We start from the raw sequence: 26,190 nt of genomic DNA, 5'->3' as shown, positions 1-26,190 counted from the left end.
ATTAGTCTCTGCTGGACATCTTTAAGATCTTGGTCTTGTCTTGTTAAAGATATCCCATGGGTGGCCTTCATCATGTTCTCTAGAAATGTAATTCCACAATAGAGAATTTTATACTCTTCAGGAGGGATTTAGTAAAATCCTGCCAACATCTTCCAATTCTTACCCTTTTTCTGAAAGCAATTCTCTGTTAGCCAGAGAGTCCAACAAGTCGGAAACTAGAAATTTTAAACCAAAATACAAAGACCACAATAGAAGTATACAGAAGAAAAAGCATATAAATGCACACATACAGAGTTGTGTTTATCCTAAAAGCCTCTGAGAATTTCATATCAGGCCTGTGCAGATAGATAACAAACACTTCTTTAATCTTCTCTTTGAAGCTTCAGCTTCAATAGGAAAGGGAAGCTATCACTCCTCTGCAATATACATACTCAATGTCATCAGGACCATGCAAATGATATTTGGAACTGAAAAATGATGAGTACAGAACGAGCAGAGAGAGAATATTGCAACCATATTAATGGTGATCATTTTCACATTCAGTAAAAATAAACCCATCTTCACTTGTGCCTCCAAAAGTGAACATGGAAGAATAAAATTTCACAATATTTTCTCTATGCTACTTAACAGTCTTAAAATTTTAGTATTAAATTGTAGAGTATGCTATTTGTGTTTTCAAATTAAAGATGTTTTGGCCAGGCACGGTGGCTTGCGCCTGTAATCCCAGCACTTTTGGAGGTTATAAAAGTTCGAGACCAGCCTGACCAACATGGTGAAACCCTGTCTCTACTAAAAATACAAAAAAATTAGCTGGGCATGGTGGCACATGCCTGTAATCTCAGCTATTTGGGAGTCTGAGGCAGCAGGATCACTTGAACTCAGGAGGCGGAGGTTGCGGTGAGCCGAGATCGTGCCATGCACTCCAGCCTTGGCAACAGAGAGAGACTCCGTCTCAAAATAAATAAATAAATAAATAAACAAACAAACAAACAAACAATAAAGATGTTTTAACTGAACTTTAGGTCAGATGCAGTGGCTCACACCTGTAATCCAAGCACTTTGAGAGGCCAAGGTGGGTATATTGCTTGAGCCCAGGAGTTTGAGTCCAGCCTAGACAACATGGCAAAACCCTGTCTCTACAAAAAGTACAAAGATTAGCTGGATGTGGTGGTGTGCACCTGTAGTCCCAGTTGCTGAGGAGGCTGAGGTGGGAGGATTGCATGAGCCTGGGAGGTTGAGGCTACTGTGAGCCATGATTGCACCACTGCACTCCAGCCTGGGCAACAGAGTGAGACCCTGTCTCAAAAAAAAAAAAGTAAAAAATAAAAAATGAACTTTAGTTTGGGGAAAGGTACAAATAAACTGAACCCACAGTATTGAGGGAATCTTGATCAGCAGCAGTCACTGTAGTAGTAATAATAGTAGTGCTAATAACAATGCTAAGATTTATTGAACATTTTGTTGAATGTTGCTCTAAGCACTTTTCTTACATTAACCCATTTCCTCACACTCTTAACCCTATTATTATGCCCATTTTCTAAATAAGAAAACTGAGGCATCAAGGATCAAATAACTTACCCATCATTACAAAGCTTTTAAGTGGAGTGTACAAGTTTCTACCACCAACAATCAGTTTCAGAACAGGACCTCTAATAAGAAACTAAGGAGGAAAGTCTTGAAAATATAATCTAACAATTAAAACAATCATCAAAATTAACTGAGTCTTTCTCTAAAGATATTTTACTATTCTAAAATAATTCAGTGACTCAGTCAACCAATTCAATATTTATTGAATGTCTTCTATGACAAGCCCTTTGCCCAGGTACTATGGATGAAATGATGACTATAATAGATATGATTCATCTAAAGATATATTTCAGTATCTTTCATACTGCAAACACACAGTTCTAGGTTGCCACCCCAAATTCACAGAGTCTATAAAGAACTTAATTGGACAAGCAAAAAACAATGCCATTAAAAAGTTTGCAAAAGGCATGAACAGACACTTCTTAAGAGAAGACACACAAGTGGCCAACGAATATTTTAAAATGCTCAACATTACTAATCATCAGAGAAATGCAAATCAAAACCATCTCACACCAATCAGAATGGCTATCATTATTATTATATTTTTTTGAAACAGGGTCTTGCCCTGTCACCTATGCTGGAGTGCTGTGGCGTGATCATGGCTTACTGCAGCCTCAACCTCCCGGGCTGAAGCAATCATCCCCACCTCAGCCTCCCAGTAGCTGGGAGCAGCACGTGCCACCACACCTGGCTAATTATTGTATTCTTTGTAGAGACAAGGTTTCTCAATGTTGCCCTAGGCTGGTCTCAAACTCCTGAGCTCAAGCCCACCTCAGCCACCCAAAGTGCTGGGGTTACAAGTGTGAGCCACCATACCTACCCAGAATGGTTATTACTAAAAAGTCAAAAAACAACAGGGGCTGGTGAGGCTGTGGAGAAAAAGGAACACTTATACATTGTTGGTGGGAATGTAAATTAGTTTAGCTGCTGTGGAAAGCAGTTTGGAGATTTATCAAAGAACTTAAAACAGAACTACCATTTAACCCAACAATCCCATTACTGGGTATATATCCAAAAGAAAATAAATCATTCTACCAAAAAGACATATGCATTTGTAGGTTCATCACAGCGCTATTTACAACAGCAAAGACACAGAATCAACCTAGGTGTCCATCAACAGTGGATTAGATTTTTTAAAATGTGGCATATATACACCATGGGCTACGATGCAGCCATAATAAACAATGAAATCATGTCATTTCAACAAGATGGATGCAGCTGGAGGCCATTATCCTAAGCAAATTAATGCAGAAACAGAAAACCAAATACTGCATGTTCTCACTTATAAGTGGGAGCTGAACATTAGGTACTTATGAACATAAAGGTATCAGCAATAGACACTAGGGACTAATAGAGGTGGGGAAAGAGAAAGAGGGGTAGGAGTTGAAAAATTATTGGGTACTATGCTCACTATTTGGGTGATGGGATCATTTGTATCCCAAGCTTCAGCATCACACTATATACCCTGTAACAAACTGCACATGTACCCCCTGAGTCTAAAATAAAAGTGGAAATTGTAAAAAATAAATAAACGATTCACAGAAAACATTATCAGGTTTCTGCTTAAAACAGGGCTACTGAATCTAAATCAACAGATTGCAAGGCAGAGATATCAGATTCTTCACCATGGAGCTAACCAATGAACACAGTTATTGAGATTAAAGTACTCAGAGCTTTATTCCCTCAGTCAGCTAATTAGATAGATCCTGATGAAAGAGGTCAGACAAACAACTGTAGCTATCCTCACATGATTAGAAATACTGGTCAGTTGCGGTGGCTCACACCTGTAATCCCAGCACTTTGGGAGGCCAAGGCAGGTAGATTGCTTGGACCCAGGAGTTCGAGACCAGCCATGGGTAACATGGTGAAACCTCGTCGCTACAAAAAAAAAAAAAATATCTGGGCATGGTGGTGCATGCCTGTAGTCCCAGCTACTTGGGAGGCTGAAGTGGGAGGATCCCTTGAGCCTGTGAGGTTGAGGCAGCAGTGAGCCATGATCACACCACTGCACTCCAGCCTGGGTGACACAGCAAGACCCTGTCCCCCCAAAAAAAAAATAGAAAAGAAAAGAAAAAAGAAAAAGAAAAAAAGAAAGGAAAAATCTATTTCCCAATTATAATAAAATGATTAACATTTATTAGCACTTATATGTTAGGCATTATGCTAGATATACACATATACATATACATATACATCATATATTTTTTTTGAGACAGAGTCTCACTCTGTCACCCAGGCTGTAGTGCAGTGGTGCAATCTCCGCTCACTGCAACCTCTGTCTCCTGGGTTCACGCGATTCTTGTACCTCAGCCTCCTGAGTAGCTGGGATTACAAGCGTGTGCCACCATATCCAGTTAATTTTTTATCTTTTTAGTAGAGATGGGGTTTTCCCATGTTGGCAAAGTTGGTCTTGAGCTCCTTGCCTCAAGTGATTTACCCACCTCAGCCTCCCAAAGTGCTGGGATTACAGGCATGAGCCACCACATCTGGCCCTGTGCTAGGTATATGTTTTACATGTATTATTTTATTTATTTATTCATTTTTGAGACGGAGTTTTGCTCTTGTTGCCCAGGCTGGAGTGTAATGGTGCAGTCTTGGCTCACCGCAACCTCTGCCTCCTAGGTTCAAGTGATTCTCCTGCCTCAGCCTCCCAAGTAGCTGGGATTACAGGCATGTGCCACCACCCCTGGCTAATTTTGTATTTTTAGTAGGGAGGGTTTTCTCCATGTTGGTCAGGCTGGTCTTGAACTCCCAACCTCAGGTGATCCACCTGCCTTGGCCTCCCAAAGTGCTGAGATTACAGGCATGAGCCACCACGCCCGGCACATGTATTATTTTATTTAATCTTCATAAAAACCCTAGGAGGTCAGTACTATTTTTTTAAGACAAGGTTGCATTCTGTCACGCAGGCTGGAATGCAGTGGTGCAATCATAGCTTATTGTAAACTTGAACTCCTGGGCTCAAGCAATCTTCCTGCCTCAGCCTCCCAAGTAGCTGGGACTATAGGTGTGCACCACCACACCTGGCTAATTTCCTTTATTTTTCATTTTAGTAGATACAAATTCTCACTATGTTGCCCAGGCTGGTCTCGAACTTCTGGCCTTAAGTGATCCTCCTGCTTTGGCCTCCCCAAAGCACTGGGATTACAGGCATGAGCCACTATGCCCAGCCCAGGACTACTATTATCCCCATTTTACAGATGAGGAAACTCAAACTCAGGAAGGTCAAACAACTTGGCCAAGATCACGTAGCTACTAAGTGGCAGAACCAAGATTTGTATCCAGGTTGTATTAGTCCATTTTCACACTGCTATAAAGATACTACCTGAGACTGGATAATTTATAAATAAAAGAGGTTTAACTGACTCACAGTTCCACACGGCTGCAGAGGCCTCAGGAAACTTACAACCATGGTGGAAGGTGAAAGGGAAGCAAACACCTTCTTCACAGGGTGGCAGGAAAGAGAGAGCATGAGAGAAGTGAGAAGTGCTAGACACTTATCAAACAACCAGATCTTGTGAGAACTCACTCACTATCATGAGAGCAGCAAGGGGCAAATCTGCTCCCACGATCTAATCACCTCCCACCAGGTCCTTCCCTTGACATGTGGGGGTTATAATTCAAGATGAGATTTGGGTGGGGACACAGAGCCAAACCATATTACAGGTCTACTTGGTTCTAGAGCCCAAGCTCTTAAATTCCATATTAACTGCTTTCCTATTGGCTATAATATAAAAAAAATCTGGTACTTAAGAGAAGATACAATTGCTTTGTTAGATAGCCTATGGGCATGAATCAACCCTAATATGAATATTAGGGAGTGGTTAGAAAGAGGTCTTTAACCTGAAGTCCATAGTTTGGGCTTCAGAGGATTTCCTAAACTCTCTAAAATTGTGGGTGAAATCAATATTTGTTTTCTTTTCTCTTGGAGAAGAGTCTATAGACTTCATTAGTGTCAATAATTCACCCCCGCCCTGCACTCACCAAAAATGATATGACCCACTGAATTAGGTGAATAGAGTTGTAATGGCATTATAAAACTAGCTATCCAGAACAGCCATCTGTGATGTTATAAATCTAGAACATCTAGATGAATTTTTTTTTGCAACTGAAGTATTAAAAGTGTTATTTTACCTGTGACTTATGGAAATTTAAAACACATCATATACTCTCTGCCTTGGTAAACCCCTGCTGAACAAAATCAAATCTCTTCTTAATGACTTAAGGACATCCAAATTTGAACTTCTCTTTTTTGTTGTTTTTGAGACAGGGTCTTGCTCTGCCACCCACGCTGGAGCGTAGTGGCACAATCTCAGCTCACTGCAACCTCTGCCTCCCAGTCTCAAGCTATCGTTCCACCTTAGCCTCTTGAGTATCTGGGACTACAGGCACACTCCACCATGCCTGGCTAATTTTTGTATTTTTTGTACAGACAGGGTTTCACCATGTTGCCCAGACTGGTCTTGAACTCCTGGACTCAAGCAATCTGCCTGCCTTGGCCTCCCAAAGTGCTGAGATTACAGATGTGAGCTACTGCATTCAGCTTGAACTTCCTTTTTGTACTAAAATAGCAATGCCTTCTGAATGCATAGGCTGTCTGCAATACTCAGTGTCCAAAGACTTCTATCTGCCTCTTGACCATCTCTGTTCTCTGATAATGGCTGTCTCCAAACAGACTGCAAAGGCTAACACTGAAGAGTTATCCTGCATTGAAAATGGAATCTTAGGATTCAGATGGACACCTAGTTGAGCATGGATTCCATGCAAGTTTATAAGGCTAGGAAAACCCCTTGCAACTGACCTTGAGCAGTCAGCCACATGGTAGAAGTTTATTTATGCCCAAGGAAATGGCTTTGCTGAGCAATGCTAAGAGTCTGTACACTAAATATTTCCTATAATTTCTTTTCTCACTTGGAAAGATTCATATTGTTTCCAAATTATCTTCTGAAAGTGTCCCATCTACTACCTTGCAGAAGGTATGGACTAGTGGCAAAGAGTAACATGACCAGTGACACCCAACAACAGAAATGGGAAAAGAGCACCATCTGGTGGAAGGCATTCAAGGCCTGGGACCCAGGGGTCCAGGTACCAGCCTTAGAAACAATTGGGTAGCAAAAGGAAGGTCCTTGGTGGGAGAGCTGATGATCCTTCTAGTCCCAGTTCCTTAATCTCACCAAAAGTACAAGACCTAATGCCTACCTACAAGGAGCTTACAATCTAGTCCAAAATATGAGCTCTTTGTATATAATGAGATGACAATCTAATATGGTAAATACTATTGTAACAACAGACAATAGGCATATAACTCAATTATGTAATAGAAGAACATATCACAAGAAGGTCCTGGGTTCTTTTGGGGGATGTAATATTTCTGTGGTCTTGAGTCTATATTTACAAGCCCATCTAGGTAGATAATACAATGTTCACCTACTTACTAAAATACAATGGTCACAATCAAACTTTTATTAAATAATAAACAACATTATCTGAGATTGACAGTATAACTCATCACCTGCTCCCTCAACACAATTTTTAAGTCCATTCCTGGACAGCAAAAAAGAAATTAAATCTTGAAAAGAAATTAAAGTACTATTTACCACTAGAGTCTCCTATAACACTTTTGCTACATGGAATCATTGCTATGGTCAATGAAACACCCACTATGGGTATAAACATTAAGAAACCTAAGAACTCTTTTTGATCAGTGAGTGATTAAGCTTTCTGATTGCAACACGGGAAACCTACATTCTAACATTCCTTCCCCTACTTTCTAGCATGAGGATGGTTTTTTCACTAGCAAATCTCACTAGTATGTCTACACAATCCCCATACTTCCTGCATGTAATAGGCAACAAACTATAATTCGATGAACTAATAAAGGAAAAATGCTAGCCAAATACATTATGGCAAAATAAAAGCACTAAATAACAGGTCAGAGTTAGAGGGTTTTTTTCTGTAAATAAAAAGGAGTCATTGAAAGGTCTGTTTGTTTGTTTATTTGTCTTTAAGGATAAAGAATGATGTCCACATCAAATCCAGCAGAGATGTGTAGCATGGATGGGAGGCAGAAAAGTGGGGAGATAGTTTAGGAAGCTACTTGAGAGCAAGAGAAGAGACAAGAGATTAGATAACAGACTTAGAGACTGGCTGGGAGGAGAGCATCAACAGGAAAGTCAGAGACGCCTTTCTGTTTCAAACTTGTGTTTTGGAGAAAACAAGGTACTGCTTATGTACAAATAACTCCAGCTGATTACTGTATTCTAAACTGTTGTCTCTTTGGCCCTTGCTCTGTCATTTTTGTCGCTGTTGACGCTTAAAAACTTAATTTTGTTTTATTTTTTGCTTGCTTCAGGTTAACAGCTACTCTTCGACCACTGAGACGCCATTATCTTATTAGTGAATAACTGATAGCTGAGTGACTGTGTGACTGTGGCCCATATACTCACTGAATTTTACAGCTGGAAGGACACTTAAAATCATTTAATCTAGGCTTCACTTTACAGATGAGAACAATGAAGCATGGGGAGGTTGTCTGATTGCACCATAGGAGTTTAAAAGTCCACACTGTGGGGCCACCACAGTTTATCTTATGCAGAATCAGGGGCAAGTTCAAAAATGTGATATTCATTTAAAAATGAGACAATGTCTACAACAACATTTAAAACCTCCTTGGGAAAAACTCAGCTATCATGCCTTTGATATTTTCCTTGTTATGAACATGGACATATTATTCACTTGAAGGCAAATGTTATGTAAAACATTTTTAAGCTGGATTAGTTATTAGAGTTCATCTAGGCAAGGTGGATATCTCAGCATTAACATGCCAACACAGTCTCTGTATCTCAAGTTATGAATACTGCATTTGTTCTCTCAATAGTAGAGATGAATAAATTTCCACTATTTGCCAGACACTCTGTGAGGGACTAAGAGCACAGAAAACCCAACTGTGGATCAGTTTGGCCGAAATAATCAAATTGTGTAGAAGTGATGTAATTGGCCCAGAACATGCAAATGGTAAAAACTGGGACCAGAAGAACCCATGTCTGACTAATGCCAGAATGTGTCTTACTGCCTGCAGATAAGAGTTGCTAAGGGAGGATTCGGGATCAGAGAGAAGCCTGGCAGGGGAGAGGAGGGTCACAGAGAGGCCAGGCCCAAGATGCAGAGGGAGGTCAAGCAGAGGGGCCAGGTCCAGAAGAAGAGAAGGTGGCAAAGGACCAGCCTAGCACCCCAAAGCAGTTATGTTGAGTAAGGGATAGGGTAGGATACTGAGTAGGTTCCAACCTGAGAGCCTCTCTTTTCTCTTGTGAAGTAGGCTGGGACGTCATGGAAAGAGTGAGAAGCAATATGATGAGGTAAAGACTGACAAGGGTTTGGGGAGGAAAAAAAATCAAGGAAAAAGGTTGCTGATGTGGAGCATGTGAAATAACTACCAGTTATCACTAAGGGTTCAGCTGAGGTTGAAGACTAAGCTTTACTGCAGTGCAGCCAGGATGGAGACTCATGCCTATAATTCCAGCACTTTGGGAGGCCAAGGTGGGCAGATCACTTGAGTCCAGGAATTTCAGACCAGTCTGGGCAACATTGTGAGACCCCGTCTCTACAAAAAATAAAAAAAAAATAGCCATGTGTAGTGGCTTGTACCTGTGGTCCCAGCTATCTGAGAGGCTGAGGTGGGAGGACTGCTTTAGCCCAGGAGGTTGAGGATGCAGTGAACCATGACTGCACCACTACACTCCAGCATGGGTGACAGAGCAAGACCCTGTCTCAAAAACAAAAATTAAATAAAAAGGTTTACTATGGTGCAATCCAATTGTGCAATTTTTCTCCAGAACTGAATAGCTTCCCAGATATACAAGCAGAGAAGTTGGACAGTTGAACTGATGATCCAAGATTAGGATTTTTCTAGGCTTGTGGGATGAAAAGACAAGAGAATCAGAGAAGACTAGAGGACTAGAGGGATACTTCATAGAGCTCAGGCTGACCAGAGAAGAAACCAATTGCCAAAGACTTCACTATAGCGCCTGCATATATTAAATACTTTAGTCCATTAAAACATTCAAAAGCAGGAGATACCATTACTCTTCTCTTTCAGGAGTAGAACTGTCCTTTGTCCCATAGGTCCCAAACCTTTCCTACCCCTGTGTTCCCTATTTCAATGGATGATTTACTACCCACCCAGCTGAAACTTGGGAATCATCCCTATACCTCTTTTTCTATTACTATGTATATCCCATCAGTCACCAAGACCTGTAGATTCTACTCCCTTAATACCCTTTTAATCAATCTCCTCTCTATCTCTGCAGACACTGAGTTCATCTGAGCTCTCAAAAGGCCTCACCCACATCCATGTAACCACATCGCAAACGGTCCACTGCCCTCATCCTCCTCCCTTTGACCTACTCTCCTCAGTGCTGATGGAAAAGGGAATGGAATGAGCATGAAGAGCAAAGTCTTTGCAGACAGGTCTGGGTTGAAGTCCCAGCTCCTCCATCTTCTAGCTGAGACTTTTGCTGCAGCCTTAGTTTCCTCGTCTTTAAAACAGAAATAATAACCACATCTGCCTCATTTGGTTCTTGGGAGGACTAACAGAGGTAATGCACGTAAAGAACCTGGTAAACTTCCAATAAATGTCAGCTGTTAGTCATTAGCACCTTCATTATCTTAATGACCTAAAAGGCAAGCCTGGTCCTATCATTCTCCTTGAAATCCTTCCATGGCTAGGCCGGGCGCGGTGGCTCAAGCCTGTAATACCAATACTTTGGGAGGCCGAGGCAGGCGGATCACATGGTCAGGAGATCAAGACCATCCTGGCTAACACAGTGAAACTCCGTCTCTACTAAAAATACAAAAAAAAAAAAAAAAAAAAAATTAGCCAGGTGTGGTGGCGGGTGCCTGTAGTCCCAGCTGCTCGGGAGGCTGAGGCAGGAGAATGGCATGAACCTGGGAGGTGGAGCTTGCAGTGAGCCGAGATCGCGCCACTGCACTCTAGCCTGGACGACAGAGCAAGACTCCGTCTCAAAAAAAAAAAAAAAGAAATCGTTCCACGGCTCACCTCAGCTCTCAGGTCCTCCCCGGCTCCCGCTCACACTCCTACCCACTTGTTCAAGCACCCTCTGTCAGCAAACCTTTCCTTTCATGCCTCCTTCTTCTCCTGGTGGACCCTCCATGATCCTTTGAGGCTCAGCTAAGTGTCCTATGTTAGGGTTCCCACAGCACATCTGTGCATGCCTCTCAGTAGCACCTATAATACTGTATTAGCATCTTCTTGTCTCTCTGTCACTGAGCCCTCAAGGGGCAGTGGCATAGAACTTGTGCTCAATAAATGTTTGCCAAATCAGCGAATGGAGGTAAGAAGCAGCAAGGGCTGTCTGAGTTGGGTATGAGACTCATTCAGTATAAGAGAGCATTTCAGGGAGGGGTTGGGACAAGCTTAGAGAGGCAGGCAGAGGGCAAGTCACTTCCAGGCAATGCTATGAAGTATGGATTTTATTCCAAAAAAGATGGGGCTGGGGTGCCTTCATTTTCCTTTAAATCACTCACACAAAGTCAAGAGGGGAAAAAAGAAAGAAAATCAAAGTAAGGGATAAAAGAGAAGAGAGACAAAAATAAGAAAGCTTTGTTAAATTGAAACCTTCATCCAAATGAAGAATTTTTTCCCCCAAAGCCTGGCTTCAAAGACAAACCACAAAATGACCAGTAAAAATATACTTCAAAAGACACGACTGAATACACATTGCGGTGGCAAGAATCCAATATATAAATACAATCAATTTGTTTCCTCATTAGAAGCTTTCATGAAGAAAATGATTTAATACAAATGCTAAAGCTACTGACATAGATTAATTGAAAAATAACAACAGATTCCTAATTAAAGATATAACATTATTTCACTCATTCACACTACACCAAAATCTGAATCTATAAATAACAGAATTTAGAAAGCCAGTTTCTACTGGTAACCACTCTAAGAACTACAATGAATTACTGACATTTTCATAAAATGCCTATCCTTATGTGTACACTTTCTTCTATTTAAGAACTGAGATGTATACAGAAATCCAGAAATCATTTTAAAATTATTTCATACTTTTCCTAAATTCGAATCATCTTACTTAATCCAGATTATTGCTTTTGCCCTCAAGTTGACTTTTTTCCCTAATTGTAAAGATTCAATACTAAAGTATCTTTTTTTTTTTTGAGACAGTCTTACTCTGTTGCCCAGGCTGGAGTGCAGTGGCATAATCTCGGTTCACTGCAACCTCTGCCTCCCGGCTTCAAGCAATTCTCCTGCCTCGGCCTCCTGAGTAGCTGGGATTACAGGTGCCCGCCACCATGCACGGCTAATTCTTTTGTATTTTTAGTAGAGACGGAGTTTCACCACATTGGCCAGGCTGGTCTCGAACACCTGACCTTGTGATCTGCCCGCCTTGGCCTCCCAAAGTGTTGGGATTACAGGCATGAGCCACTGTGCCCAGCCTAAAGTATCATTCTTACCCATTTATTACTTTGTCATAATTAAACCCTTACATAAAGTACTCAATTATCCAAGTCATAAAAAAATGGAATGGACTTTGATCTAAAAGCTAATGACTATGTGACCAGCTCTGCGGCTATATCAGTACAGGTCAGGGGTCCTCAGAGGTTCGATTACAATCAACCAGTCAATCCCAGGCTTTACCTGGCTCATCTTGGGACCAGGGCTTTCAGTTCTGTCCCACTTTGAGGGATTCTCCGGCATCAGAAACATCTTGAGATGTTGCCAATTCACAAGGAAGCACAGAGCAGCATATGAACATATCCTCATCTCCTCACCCCAGGAGCTAATCAGGCTGAAATGTTGTCAGCTACTGACAGGTCTTAAGCCCTGCTGGTAAGATTTTCCCTTCATTGTTAAAATTCAGTTGAGAACCAAAATAGTCACTTACCTCAAAAACAAAAAACAAAAAACAGGGTCTTCTGATAAAGATTTGTACACACTTTCCTGATCTTAAGAATCCGTTGGACCTCTTATTGAAGCACAAATTCTCAGGGTCCACCCCAGACCTAGTGAATTAGCATCTCCAGGGTAGGGGCCTAGAAATCTATATATTTTAACAAAATCCCCAGGTTTTTGTTAAAAAATCTGATGATGGGGCAATTTTGGAAAATACAATAAAGGAAACAGATATTTACCAGTGGTTGCCCATTAAGGAAATTCTAGACAGGAGGCTCTCAATTCAAGTATTGACTGTATTCTAAAAGTTCATTTCCAGTTGTTTGGACCTTGGAATACATTTTCCTAATGAAACAAAGTTGAAAGTTGTCAGGGCCAGCTTTGAAAATCTATTAAATCTTGTTAACAGATCTGAAAAATTGTGAATACAGTCTTTAATTTTCAGACCAATCATATTTTGAAAGTTGAAGCATATATCCATAGAACATATTTTCCCATTGACATAACATTCTGAAAAGTGGTTAGGGCACCAAATTGTATGCATTCCCTATTTACAGTGCTTTGTATACAAATTATACCCAATGGTACTGAAAAATAAAATAAAGTATGGCAAAGGAGATTTGTCTTCCTTCTCCGGGTACAGGCAACATAGGCAACCTTTGACATTCTTATGCTCTTTCTTTGCAACCATTTTCTGCCTTCCAGTGGCCTCAGCCCTTGTGCCAAAGACCCAAATGTTATCCACTACTAAAGCATCCCTCCTCAGCTTACCTATCCCTGCCTCATGCTTTACTCTTCCAAACTACCTATCTGTCCTCCTCAAACCCAGTCAAAACTCTTATTTCCAAGAGTTGGTTCCATTTTGTCTTTTCAGCCATACCTCCCGTTACTCTCTTTTACCTAATCAACAGAATCACCCTTTGGTTCCCAAAAATGCATAAACTTTATCACCTCTGTGTCTTAGCACATTGTATTTCTGCATGCAATGTATCTTACCAAAAACCTATCCCATTTACCCCATGGCCAAGTCATGATGCCAACTCATCCATGAAGGCTTCTCAAGCCCACCAGAAGGGATTTCCTTCTCTGGGCTTTTACAGTACTATGTATGTGCAGTGTTTTGTATGCCAATTATACCTCAACAAAACTGGATAATAAAATAAAATATGGTCTCTTCTAAAGCCTTGCCACAATATATCTTGAATTATAGTTATTTGTGCATGGTTTTTTATCTTTCCCATGGGGTTATAAATTTCTTGGGAATATTTGTTGGCTATCCACTATGAGACATGTTTGTGTTAGGCACTTTTATGTACACAACAACAACCCTACAAGGTAAGTGTATTGTATAATGATTTGGTTTATTCTGCTCAAAAGTACATTATAGAAGGACTGGGACCTATGTTGTGTTCACCACAAAAATGCTTTGCACATAGTATATGCTCAATACACATTTGTAGAAACTATGAGTGAATGAATGAAGTGGCATTATTCACTTTTTATGACAAGGTTGAGCCTCAATGAGAGTGCTTTCCCAATAGTCATACTAGCTGGGTTCAAATTCCAATTCTAGAACCTAATAGCTATGTAACCTTGAGCAAGTTGATTACCTTTCTGAACCTCAGTTTTCTCATCTGCTATATAGGGATTATAACAGTATCAACCTCACATACCTGTTGTAAGGAAAGCCCTTGACACTGAGCCTGGTACATGGTATGTGTGTGATGAATGCTAGCTGTGACTATTATTCTTAAAAAAAAAAAAAAAATCCACATGGGGGAGGGGGAAGGGATAGCATTAGGAGATATACCTAATGTAAATGATGAGTTAAGGGTGCAGCACACCAACATGGCACACATATACATATGTAACAAACCTGCACGTTGTGCACATGTACCCTAGAACTTAAAGTATAATAAAAAAGAACCCACATAAATGGGAACCACTCAGACTGTGTTCTCTCCTCCTTAATCTCCCAGAGGAAGAGAAGAATGATTGTCAATGGCAAATGGCAGGTGCAGCGAAGCAACACCAAGAGCCAGCTTCATGCTCTGGAGAGAACACTACATCTCCTCCTCATGGTTTCTGGTGCTCCACATGTCCAGAGAAACTTCTCCAGCAACAAACTATAGAAATGATCCCTGAAAGTATAGTCTTTATGACTGTTATTCTTAAACTGCAGAGATAACGAATCTCTAAAGTCCTCATTCTTTCTGAGAAAAGGCATCCTCTGTTACTGCTATAACCCTCAGTATACCTAGCACTGTGCATTGCCTGTAATAGTGGTTCAAAAATCCACTTCACTGAATGTCGTCAGTGAAGCCATCTTAACCAAAAGTTGGAAGGAAACCATTGAACAGGTCTAGTGCACATGACTGAACAACCAAAAGTATCTTCACCCTCCAGGTGAATTTGTATTTTAAAAGAGGATGTTGAACCCAAATGAATCTCTAAGGGGTGAAACTGCAGGCATGTAATAAATTGAAAACAAACCTTCAAACCTTCTAGAGCAGCTTATCTGGGGGTAGTGGGCTCCAGGCTGGTCTATGGAGGAGCTAAGATGAGTCTAGCTGCTCATTGGCCCAAGAACTGCTTGAAAAACAAGAATATGTCTTATCTGACACTGTCTTGATCACCTGGCATAGTGCCTGACATAAACAAATAGCCAATACATATTTGTTAAGTAAATTATCTGCTTCCGGTCTATAATCCTCACCCTGCTTTTACTTGATTCCATTTCTCTTTATTACCAACATAAAAATCAATCATGGTGACTAATGTTTTGAGAAGGAGGAAGTGAATGGTTTACTCAAGCACCCTCACTTTGGAAAAGTAGTCTGACAAATACAAATGTTTTACTAAATAGTCACACAGAGTGTAGATAATCCTCTTCTAATGAAGGATTCATCCTGTGTCAGTTCAGTGCAGCTCAAAGGGATAACATCTGAAAAACGGAAGTTGTTCCCAGTCAGTGATATCTCATCTAATGAAGGCCTTGAGAGTCAACTTCCTTAATTAAAAAAAAATTTTAGAAAAATAATCATAAAATAAAACTCAAAGTACTGCTGTATTTCACAAGGCTCAAAAATAATTTCATTTTCATGTGTATGTATTTAAGCACAGAGTAAAATACACTTCGGAAGAGAGCTGTTTATTTGCACAAAAGTGACTCAAGGCCAGGCTGCACAATTAAAGCCTAATTTCCTCTTCCTACATCTCTCCCTGTCAGTGCCAACTCCTTTCCCACCTGGAAATTGAATATCCTTCAACTCTTAAATCTCTGCCCTTTTTGTTTGTTTGTTTGTTTGTTTGTTTGAGATAGAGTCTCGCTCTGTTGCCCAGCCTGGAGTGCAGTGGAGCAATCTCGGCTCACTGCAACCTCTGCCTCCCAGGTTCAAATGATTCTCCTGCCTCAGCCTCCCGAGTAGCTAGGATTACAGGTGCCCACCATCATGCCCAGCTCATTTTTTTGTATTTTTTTTTAGTAGAGATGGGGTTCACTATGTTGGCCAGGCTGGTCTCAAACTCCTGACCTCAAGCGCTCTACCTGCCTCAGCCTCTCAAAGTGCTGGGATTACAGGCGTGAGCCACCACGCCCAGAGAATAAATTACCCTTTTTAAAAAGTTTGCTCTTTCAACATGGATGGAGGAGCAGAATAAACTGGAACAGGGAGAGACTGGAGTCAGAGAACCAGAAAGGAGAATTCTGCAGTGCTTGAGTACAACTTTATGAAGACTAAAGTTTAGCTAGTGACAAAGGGAAGAGAAAGGGGAGGACATTTAGAACGAAGAATCAACAGGCCTTGTTGATGGTTTGGGGAGTGAAGGGGGAGCAATCAGGAATGACTCCCAGGATTTTGCCTTGGGAGCCTAGGCCTAGAGAAAGCAGAGGTAGACTTCAGGGGTGAGCAGAATATAAGATAATGAGTTCAGTTCTAGACATTCAAGCAGTTAGGATTCTTCTGGCCACAAGTAACAGAAAACCTGACTGACAAGGGCCTAAACAAGTGGAAGTTAATTTTTCCCACAAAACAAAAAGTCTGAAGACAGGAGATTCTAGAATTGTGCAGGGCCCAACAATGACATGAAGGAGCCAGGCTCTTCCCATATTTCTGCTCTAACACCTTAGAGCAGAGTAACGTCCTATTGCATTTCAGTGTATTACTATCTCCCAACTATAAGACTATCCTGTGAGAATCTATCAGAAGTCTTCTTACATTTATTCCGCCATAACGATATTTTATGTAAACTCTAGACCAAGCACTGGCAAAGCAGAATGGCTTATAGATCATGATTCTGTTGTCAAGGAAGAAGGGATGGTGGCTGCTGAGTAGGCATCCAGCAGGGTATGCCCAGCTTTGTGAAGTTTGAGGTACACCCAGAAGGAGGTATGCAATATGCTGTCTGGTGCCTTGGAGGGAGAACTGCAGCTGAGCTGTAGAATTGGGAGTCTCCCATGCACAGGAGAAGCTGTGGAGCTATGGACATGCATGTAACTGCCTCCTAAGGAGAACGTGGTGAGGAAAGAGAAAACCCTGAGGAACAAGAGCAAAGAGGACAGGGTAGAAAAATGAGCTCAAGGGCCTAAAAAAGAGCATAAACACAAGGAAGAAGAAAACCAGGAGAATTCATGAGAATCAAAGGAGAGTTTTTTATATTTATGAGAAAAAGGATGTGATCAGCAGTGTCAAATGCTACAGAAAGACCAAATAAGACAAAGACTTAACAGTACCATCTGGCTGTGGCAATTGGAGACACTGGTACATTGGAGAAAGTTGCTCAATAGGAGCAGAAGCTAGATTAAAGGGGACTGAAGAGTGACTGGGAAGTGACTAGAGACCAGGAAGCCAGAAATAGCTACTCTAGGCTTCTATTTCAAGAAGTTTGCCTGCACAAAAAAAAAAAAAAAAAAAATAGATGCAAAGACAGTAGCTAAAGAGGGAATCACTGTGCAGGACACAATGATTTTATTAATATTAGGAGAAATTTGAGTATATTTATATAATTATTGGAGAGACATAATGAAGAAGGGAAAGCTAAATTTAAGAAAGAGGAAGTCTCTACATCAAGAATGGAGTGAAGATAACAACTATGAGCCAATGCTTCAGTCCTCAAATACTGTGTGGAGGGACTCTGAACTCAAAAGATGACAAAAGGAGAGGGTACTGTAAAGCCACAAAGACAAACCTTAAAAGGGGAGAGGTCTGAAGCAAGATTGAATAGTGAAAGTCCAGAAGTAGCAGCAGAGAGCTTGAAGAATGCCAACAGCACTTTGGGAAAATGACCAAATTCTATTTAAGAGGGCCACAAGCAAACAGGGTCCTGTGGGAGAACCATCCTTTAGGATGCAGAAGAGGTGGAGGATATTGTGGGGTTTGGTTATAACAGGACATAGATTCTAGGGAACATAGGGGAATGAGTTAGAAAAGAGGTCTTCAAGAAAGAGGAGAAATGGTAGAGACAAGGAAGTGCAAGCTGAATAGGGATGCTGCTGGCCAATGTAGAGGGCTGGCGATAAGTCTCAAAGACGGCTGGAATGCCTGGCATCCATGCTGTGATAGAACTCCAATACACGGTCAGTAGCCCTGTAACCTTTTGTCACAGTTCCAATTAGAATATTAGATATATGTTATTAGAGAAGACACATGAAGAGATGGATGCCTTGGCTCTGTCTCTCCTAACACTCAGTAAAAAGAAAACATCCTTATTTCTAGGAAAGAATATGTAGGGTTGGCTACTAAATAGTAAGTTTCCTAATAAAGAGGGTCTCTTGTTGATCTCAGGTCTAGTCTAGGACCTAAAAACACATTTATAACAGTTTTTCACCATTCATTTTACTCACATCATTGAACTCATGCAACATGCCAGCACCATGCTAGACCTTTTTTTTTTTAGTGACTATAAGACCATTCATGCCTTTAAGGAGCTTATGAGCTCCAGAAATATGTATTCTAAGTTCTGAGAAACTGAATTTAAAATGAATCTGATGTGTGAAAACAGTGCTTCTCAAATGTTAATGTGCATACTGTACAAATAAACTTAGGATCCTATTAAAATGCAGATGATGATTAAGTAGGTCTCATTCAACAGAGCCTGAGAGTTTGCATTGCTAACAAGTTTCCAGGATGCTGTTCCATGTTGATACTTGGAGTATCAAGGAGCTAAAGACTAGCAAAAACAATTTATTGTCTGATCTTTTCTTGTCTCCCCTATAAAGTCTTGATAATCTTTCCTCCTTTCCTTGCTAACCCTCCTATCCAGTATCCATTTTTCCAATTAAAACAAGTTAGGGGGTGGGGGCAGGAGCAGAGAAGGGAAGCTAGAAAACCTCATGAGGGGCTTTTTCTTCTAAGCAACTATTAGCTACATACACTGCTTTCATGAACATGTCAAACATCTATCTCATGTGATTAAATACTTCTGTGGAACCACTAATATTTCAAACAGGGCACCTAAATATTCAGTAGAAGAATAAGAGCCTGAGAACAGCAATTAATTCTAGTTATGCCATATGGCAGCACAGAACACTGGCTGGAACCTGAAAACTCAATTTCACAAGAGTCTTACTTATTCTGAATTTTAATCATTTTAGGATCAGCAAACATATGCCTACCCACCTGCTCCATTTACACAAAATTCTGAAGCGTAATCACACTGCACACTCAAAAATGATTGGTTTTTCCCAAATGGACTTAAAATTTCTCTCCTACAAGATTCGCAAAATAAAGTAGCTGCTGAGAGCTCCAGTTTAATCTCCCTGTTAAATATAATCTTCACACAATTCTTTTAAAGAATTGTATCACTTGCTTCCTTACCATTTTCATCATCAGCTCACAATATTGCATGAGTATAATTTTCTGTGCTCTTGGATTTCTCAGCTCTGTGTTGGTTCATGAACCCTCCTATCCCTGTGCACTCTCTTCCCTCCACCGTGCCTGTAACTGCTGAAACACCCATGCCACTATCTCTTCTCTCCATCTCACCTCTCCAGAATGGAGATATTATCACTTTCAACATATACTTCATCTCCAGTCCTCTTAGAACTAAGATACCTTCATGTCTCCTGTACATTTAATAATTTCAAGATAAGGACAGAAAAATCAGTTCTTGCTTTGTGAACTTTTGTCTCTGGTGCTTGAGAGACTGTCCTAATATCCCCTGAACATGTTTTAGTGATAACATTTACTGCACTAGGGCCAAAATGATTTTCTGCCACTTTCAATTCTAGTTCAATAAAAGAATAAGAGCTTTGTTTCTAACCTCTGTCATTTTTAATACCATAAAATGATTTTTAAATTATAAAATTGAGTTCCATTTCCTACTGGACTACCAATCTCATATTAGCTTTCCTTTTATCAAATTTATGAGAAAAGTCAGAAATTACCTTTCCTTTTTTTTAAAAAAATCAGAATTTCAGGATATCCCAGGTAGAATGTTTGAATTGAATTTTAGCTCCTAATAATTGCTGGTTTCGAAGTTTTAAAGAAGTACAAAAGTTAGCTACTTCCTGTTACTTATGTCAGAAATAACAAACTGGAGGATTATCCCCCAGTTCAGTATTACCCAAAAATAATAAGATTATTCCTAGAAAATTATCATCCTTAAAAACCATATCCCGTATGGAGGAATCCTATGATTTTCTGAAACCAGAGTGAATAAAATCCATGGTTTCTGAAATGCAAAGTCAAACCAATCAAATATTTTTCATAACATTATATTATGGGGCTGGGCTTGGTGGCTCACGCCTGTAATCCCAGCACTTTGGGATGCCGAGGCAGGTGGATCATGAGGTCAGGAGTTTGAGACCAGCCTGGCCAACATGGTGAAACCCTGTCTCTACTAAAGATACAAAAATTAGCCAGGCGTGGTGGCATGCGCCTCTAATCCCAGGTACTTTCGAGGTTGAGGCAGGAGAATCGCTTGAACCCGGGAGGCAGAGGTTGCAGTAAGCCAAGATCATGCCACTGCACTCCAGCCTGGGTGACAGAGTGAGACCCCGTCTCAGGAAACAAACAAACAAACAAACAATAAAAAATCTTTATATTATGAAAATTTTCAACTCTGCACAAAAGTTGAAAGAACACACATGTACACCCACAATCTAGTGGATATATTCTGTGATTCACATTTTATTTGCTTTGTCATATATCCTTCCATCCATGTTATTTTTTATATATTCCAAAACAAACTGCTCAAATTAGAACACTCCATCCCCAAACAATTCAGCATGCATATAATTAACTAGACTTCAATATTTGTTTACAGTTTTTTTAAACCAATAATAATCTTTGAAAGATGCCACTTCATTTTTTTAATGGCTTGGCTAGATAAAATTCTAAATTCTAAATCCTAATATTTAAACAAATTCTGTTACTTTGAGTAATTTCTCATATATCAGTTCTCTCATCAACAAAAGAGCAAAGGCACTTCGTAAACATGATAGAAGGTCTAAATTACCAAATTGTATGGGCCTTGTGGTTATGGTAGAATTTACAAATGAGAGTCACTCACTAATATAACTTGGAGAAATAGCTAATTGGAGATTATGTGGCCATAAAGTTTTCTGTAAATTATAATAAGAACCTCAACAAGGCTCACAAACTCAAGAGAGAGCTTTGAGTTTCAGCATTTAATTATAATATATCTTATATAAACCACACTGTGATAAAAACTACTAGAAGCTGGATGATTTAAGAATGGTTCACTACAAGTGGGGATTTTATAACAACAAAGCACCAGCATCAAATTGGAATTTTCTTGGCTTTGCCATGCTGTAGTATTACTGGTTTGTAAACTCTCTATTAATTTTCTGACTACAGTAAGAGCTGCCACAGGGATAGCACTTCTTTTATGAGCTGTTTGTTCCCCTACACTGTTTTTTTTTTTCTTTCCTAAGATTGGCCCTGGAAGGGACACCCTTTGAAGCCCAAAGAATCAAAGCTACTGCAAAGCACTGCTGAGAGTTTTGAAAGAAATATGAAGAAACTACATCATACCTGGGGCGATAGGCTGACATCTTCCCAAACAGGTCAGCAGTTGGTCTCTAAAATATTCCTATTGCCAAGGAAGCAATGACATCTTGTGTAAATCAAAAACTAAAACCCTAAGATATCTCATTTCCATTTTAAATGCTTGGGGGCTAAGTATGGATGTCTAGCACTCGAGAAGTTCCTGTGGGATTGATTTTTTTCCCATCTTCTCTGAGCCCTTTGCTGAGTGTGATAAGCAGGACTGCATTTCATTATCAACCCTGCTAGCACTGTACTTCAGGGAGACTAGAGGAGGCTACACACTAAGAGAGAAGATCCAGAATCCAAAGAAGAAATGATTCACATGGTGTGATTATAAAAGCCCACTTTATGCTCAACTCATTTTCAACAGAATCATGAAATAAAATAAAATCCCAAGAAATGAAATTTCCTGCGTCACATTCCAAATTTTTTAAAAAGTCATGGGGGTACCATAAAAGAAATCAAAGAGAAGTTTTAAGGTTTGGTTGGTAATGTGTACATTTTTGTAGCATTTATTTAAAAAAAAAATTCCAAACAACATTTTGGGTAAGTAACCTAAAAAGAAAACATAAGATTATCATTAGGGGAATCTTCAAGTGACTCAGTGTTATAGAAGTAACATGAGAACAAAGAGAATAAAATACCTAGGAATCCAACTTACAAGGGATGTGAAGGACCTCTTCAAGGAGAGCTACAAACCACTGCTCAATGAAATAAAAGAGGATACAAACAAATGGAAGAACATTCCACGCTCATGGGTTGGAAGAATCAATATTGTGAAAATGGCCATACTGCCCAAGGTAATTTATAGATTCAATGCCATCCCCATCAAGCTACCAATGACTTTCTTCACAGAATTGGAAAAAACTACTTTAAAGTTCATATGGAACCAAAAAAGAGCCTGCACCGCCAAGTCAATCCTAAGCCAAAAGAACAAAGCTGGAGGCATCACGCTACCTGACTTCAAACTATACTACAAGGCTACAGTAACCAAAACAGCATGGTACTGGTACCACAACAGAGACATAGATCAATGGAACAGAACAGAGCCCTCAGAAATAATGCCGCATGTCTACAACTATCTGATCTTTGACAAACCTGACAAAAACAAGCAATGGGGAAAGGATTCCCTATTTAATAAATGGTGCTGGGAAAACTGGCTAGCCATATGTAGAAAGCTGAAACTGGATCCCTTCGTTACACCTTATACAAAAATTAATTCAAGATGGATTAAAGACTTACATGTTAGATCTAAAACCATAAAAACCCTAGAAGAAAACCTAGGCAATACCATTCAGGACATAGGCGTGGGCAAGGACTTCATGTCTAAAACACCAAAAGCAATGGCAACAAAAGCCAAAATTGACAAATGGGATCTAATTAAACTAAAGAGCTTCTGCACAGCAAAAGAAACTACCATCAGAGTGAACAGGCAACCTACAGAATGGGAGAAAATTTTTGCAACCTACTCATCTGACAAAGGGCTAATATCCAGAATCTACAATGAACTCAAACAAATTTACAAGAAAAAAACAACCCCATCAAAAAGTAGGCGAAGGACATGAACAGACACTTCTCAAAAGAAGACATTTATGCAGCCAAAAAACACATGAAAAATGCTCATCATCACTGGCCATCAGAGAAATGCAAATCAAAACCACAATGAGATACCATCTCACACCAGTTAGAATGGCCATCATTAAAAAGTCAGGAAACAACAGGTGCTGGAGAGGATGTGGAGAAATAGGAACACTTTTACACTGTTGGTGGGACTGTAAACTAGTTCAACCATTGTGGAAGTCAGTGTGGCAATTCCTCAGGGATCTCGAACTAGAAATACCATTTGACCCAGCCATCCCATTACTGGGTATATACCCAAAGGACTATAAATCATGCTGCTATAAAGACACATGCACTTGTATGTTTATTGCGGCACTATTCACAATAGCAAAGACTTGGAACCAACCCAAATGTCCAACAACGATAGACTGGATTAAGAAAATGTGGCACATATACACCATAGAATACTATGCAGACATAAAAAATGATGAGTTCATGTCCTTTGTAGGGACATGGATGAAACTGGAAAACATCATTCTCAGTAAACTATCACAAGGACAAAAAACCAAACACTGCATGTTCTCACTCATAGGTGGGAATTGAACAATGAGAACTCATGGACACAGGAAGGGGAACATCACACTCCGGGGAATGTTGTGGGGTGGGGGGAGGGGGGAGGGTCAGCATTAGGAGATATACCTAATGCTAAATGACGAGTTAATGGGTGCAGCAAACCAACATGGCACATGGATACATAGGTAACAAACCTGCACATTGTGCACAAGTACCCTAAAACCTAAAGTATAATAAAAAAAAAAAAAAAAAAAAAAAGATGGTCTTCCTTACCAGGTCTTAAAAGTTAAGCCAAGAGATCAACAGTAAGTAATATTCTATCATTCTCACCTGTAGGGCATTCCAGATTAAAAGAGCAATAAATACAACCTCTCATCCCTAGAGAAGTAGATTCACAAAACTCTAACTCAGTTGTGAAATCTCAACATTCATCCATTGAATAACAGAGAACTAAGCAAAAATTTGGCTGATATAACTGATGAGTTGAGAAATAATGTTGAACTTGTGGGTTTTTTTTTTTTCTTCTTTTAAGGATGGGAGGGAGGGATAAGACTGAAAAAGGAAGAAATGAGTTATTAACCTTCCAGATGTGGTCAAATTATTGCTATGACTTTTGAGCCTTTTCAGAGCTATTTAAACTTAGATGGATCATTCAAGTGCCTCCTCCTTTTTTTTTTTTTTTTTCTGCATTGGCACTGAAGCTCCAGTACAAGTAGCAAAATTAAATAACAGAAAAAGATGTTATGAGCAAATCTTGAAACTTGTGAATAACACAAATGTACTAATAGCACATTATACATTAGTTCTTTTGATAAGCCTACTTCATTTGAATGTGTTTTGTTTTGGGGATTTTTAAGCTCAATAATTAACATTTAAGAAAAGTAAAACTCTCTATATAATTAATGGTAATTATATTTACAGTATACTACTTCAAAACTCTTGCTCCCAAGAGTTTTATCAGGCTAACTCCTTGTCTTTCTTCCTATAATACAAAAATATTAGAATTATACATTCTTAAGCTAAATCTTGTTTTAAAGCTAAATCCATGTTAAGCTGAAAAGAAAACGTGAAATTCCCAAAGGAAGTCAGAATTATTTTTATGAGATTTTACTAGTATATCATGTTTCACACAGAGCTATAGGTTAGCCACCCACAAATGAGACATGTTCAAGATATTCTTTCAGCCTGTAGTTTAAATGTCCTGAGTTTTGTGCCATAACCCTGTTACACAAAATGTATTTCTTTATTTCTTTCCATCTCAATATGATATAAATCTCCTGGTCTCTTTTTGGAACTCCTTCAGCATTACTAAGTTTCACAGAAGGAAACGATACTCCAAGTTTGCTTCCATTGGCTCTGTCCTTCACTTCCAACAGGGAGCATAAATGACTAGTTATCCAAGAAGAGCCACCAAGAGAGAAATTAAGCCATATCTCAGCAATAAAAATATTCTATTTTTGGCTGGGTGTGGTGGCTCACTCCTGTAATCCCAGCACTGTGGGAGGCCAAGGTGAGTGGATCACCCGAGGTCAGGAGAGAACAGCCTGGCCAACATGGTAAAACCCCATCTCTACTAAAAATACAAAAAACTTTAGCCAGGCGTGGTGGCTCATGCCTGTAATCCCAGCTACTCGGGAGACTGAGGCACAAGAATCGCCTGAACCTGGAAGGTGGAGGTTGCAATGAACCAAGATCGCACCACTGCATTCTAGCCTGGGCAACAGAGACTCGGTCTCAAAAAAAAAAAAAAAAAATTATATTTTCTTTATCCCTCGCCCACTCTCAGCGTATTCTTGCAGTCAGATGGCCTCCACTGAATCAAACATTTAAAAAATGCTCTACTGTTTCTCCCAATGAGTTAGAATGCCATCAAGTGTCTGAGTGTAGATCACAACTGCTTCATTCCAGGTGTCTCTCATCTGGTGCTAATCCTGCAGTGACCATCGTAATAAAGCAGGAAGTGCCTTTGCCTGGCTTTCATACTAGCCATTCTCCAAAGGGCTCAATGAAAACTTGGACTTAGAATGTGAAAGCTGTATAGTTTTTAAGAACAGCAATGAAAATCACAGCTTAGGACAACAAATACCACAACAGGGCTTCATTTCCTTGGAATCACAGAAATTGCTATCCGTTTTTATTTTGTGTTACATGGAAAATATTAGCCTTCATTGGTAACACTTTCAAACAAAAAGAAAAGAGTATGTAAATATAGATAGGATTTTATTTTTTGTTTCTAAGTCTAAAAAAAGATAGCTATTTTTTGTTTCTAAGTCTAAAAACAGAATAGCTAAAGTGATTTGTACTGAAAAACAGATGAGCACTTGGAGAACACCCATGATTCTTGACACAATTGTCTTTTCCTGTGGTCACTCACTCTAGACAACAAAAAATAGCAAAAAACACATTATAATAGCTGTGATGGAGTCAGATGCTTCCATTTACAGCAAGTCCACAACCATGGCAAATACCAGTGAATGCCAAGCCAGTCATAAAAATAAGAGCTAAGCCCCTAAAGTTTACCAA

The 26,190-nt window shown here is 39.8% G+C and overlaps 1 protein-coding gene and 1 non-coding gene across 16 annotated transcripts in view; both read right to left on the bottom strand.

The window, feature by feature from the left end:
* SKAP1 (src kinase associated phosphoprotein 1) overlaps positions 1–26,190 on the bottom strand; it is a 300,217-nt gene that overhangs the window by 236,651 nt on the left and 37,376 nt on the right. The window lies entirely within an intron of this gene.
* LOC129470779 (small nucleolar RNA U3) lies at positions 14,465–14,680 on the bottom strand. Its single transcript, XR_008653314.1, has one exon. It is a non-coding gene; the product is annotated as a small nucleolar RNA U3 (small nucleolar RNA).

Source organism: Symphalangus syndactylus, chromosome 20 (assembly GCF_028878055.3).
Source record: "Symphalangus syndactylus isolate Jambi chromosome 20, NHGRI_mSymSyn1-v2.1_pri, whole genome shotgun sequence".
In the NCBI taxonomy this organism is placed as follows: Eukaryota; Metazoa; Chordata; class Mammalia; order Primates; family Hylobatidae; genus Symphalangus; species Symphalangus syndactylus.
The sequence above is the reverse complement of the archived record's forward strand: the minus strand, read 5'-3'. Positions and strand labels throughout refer to the sequence as shown.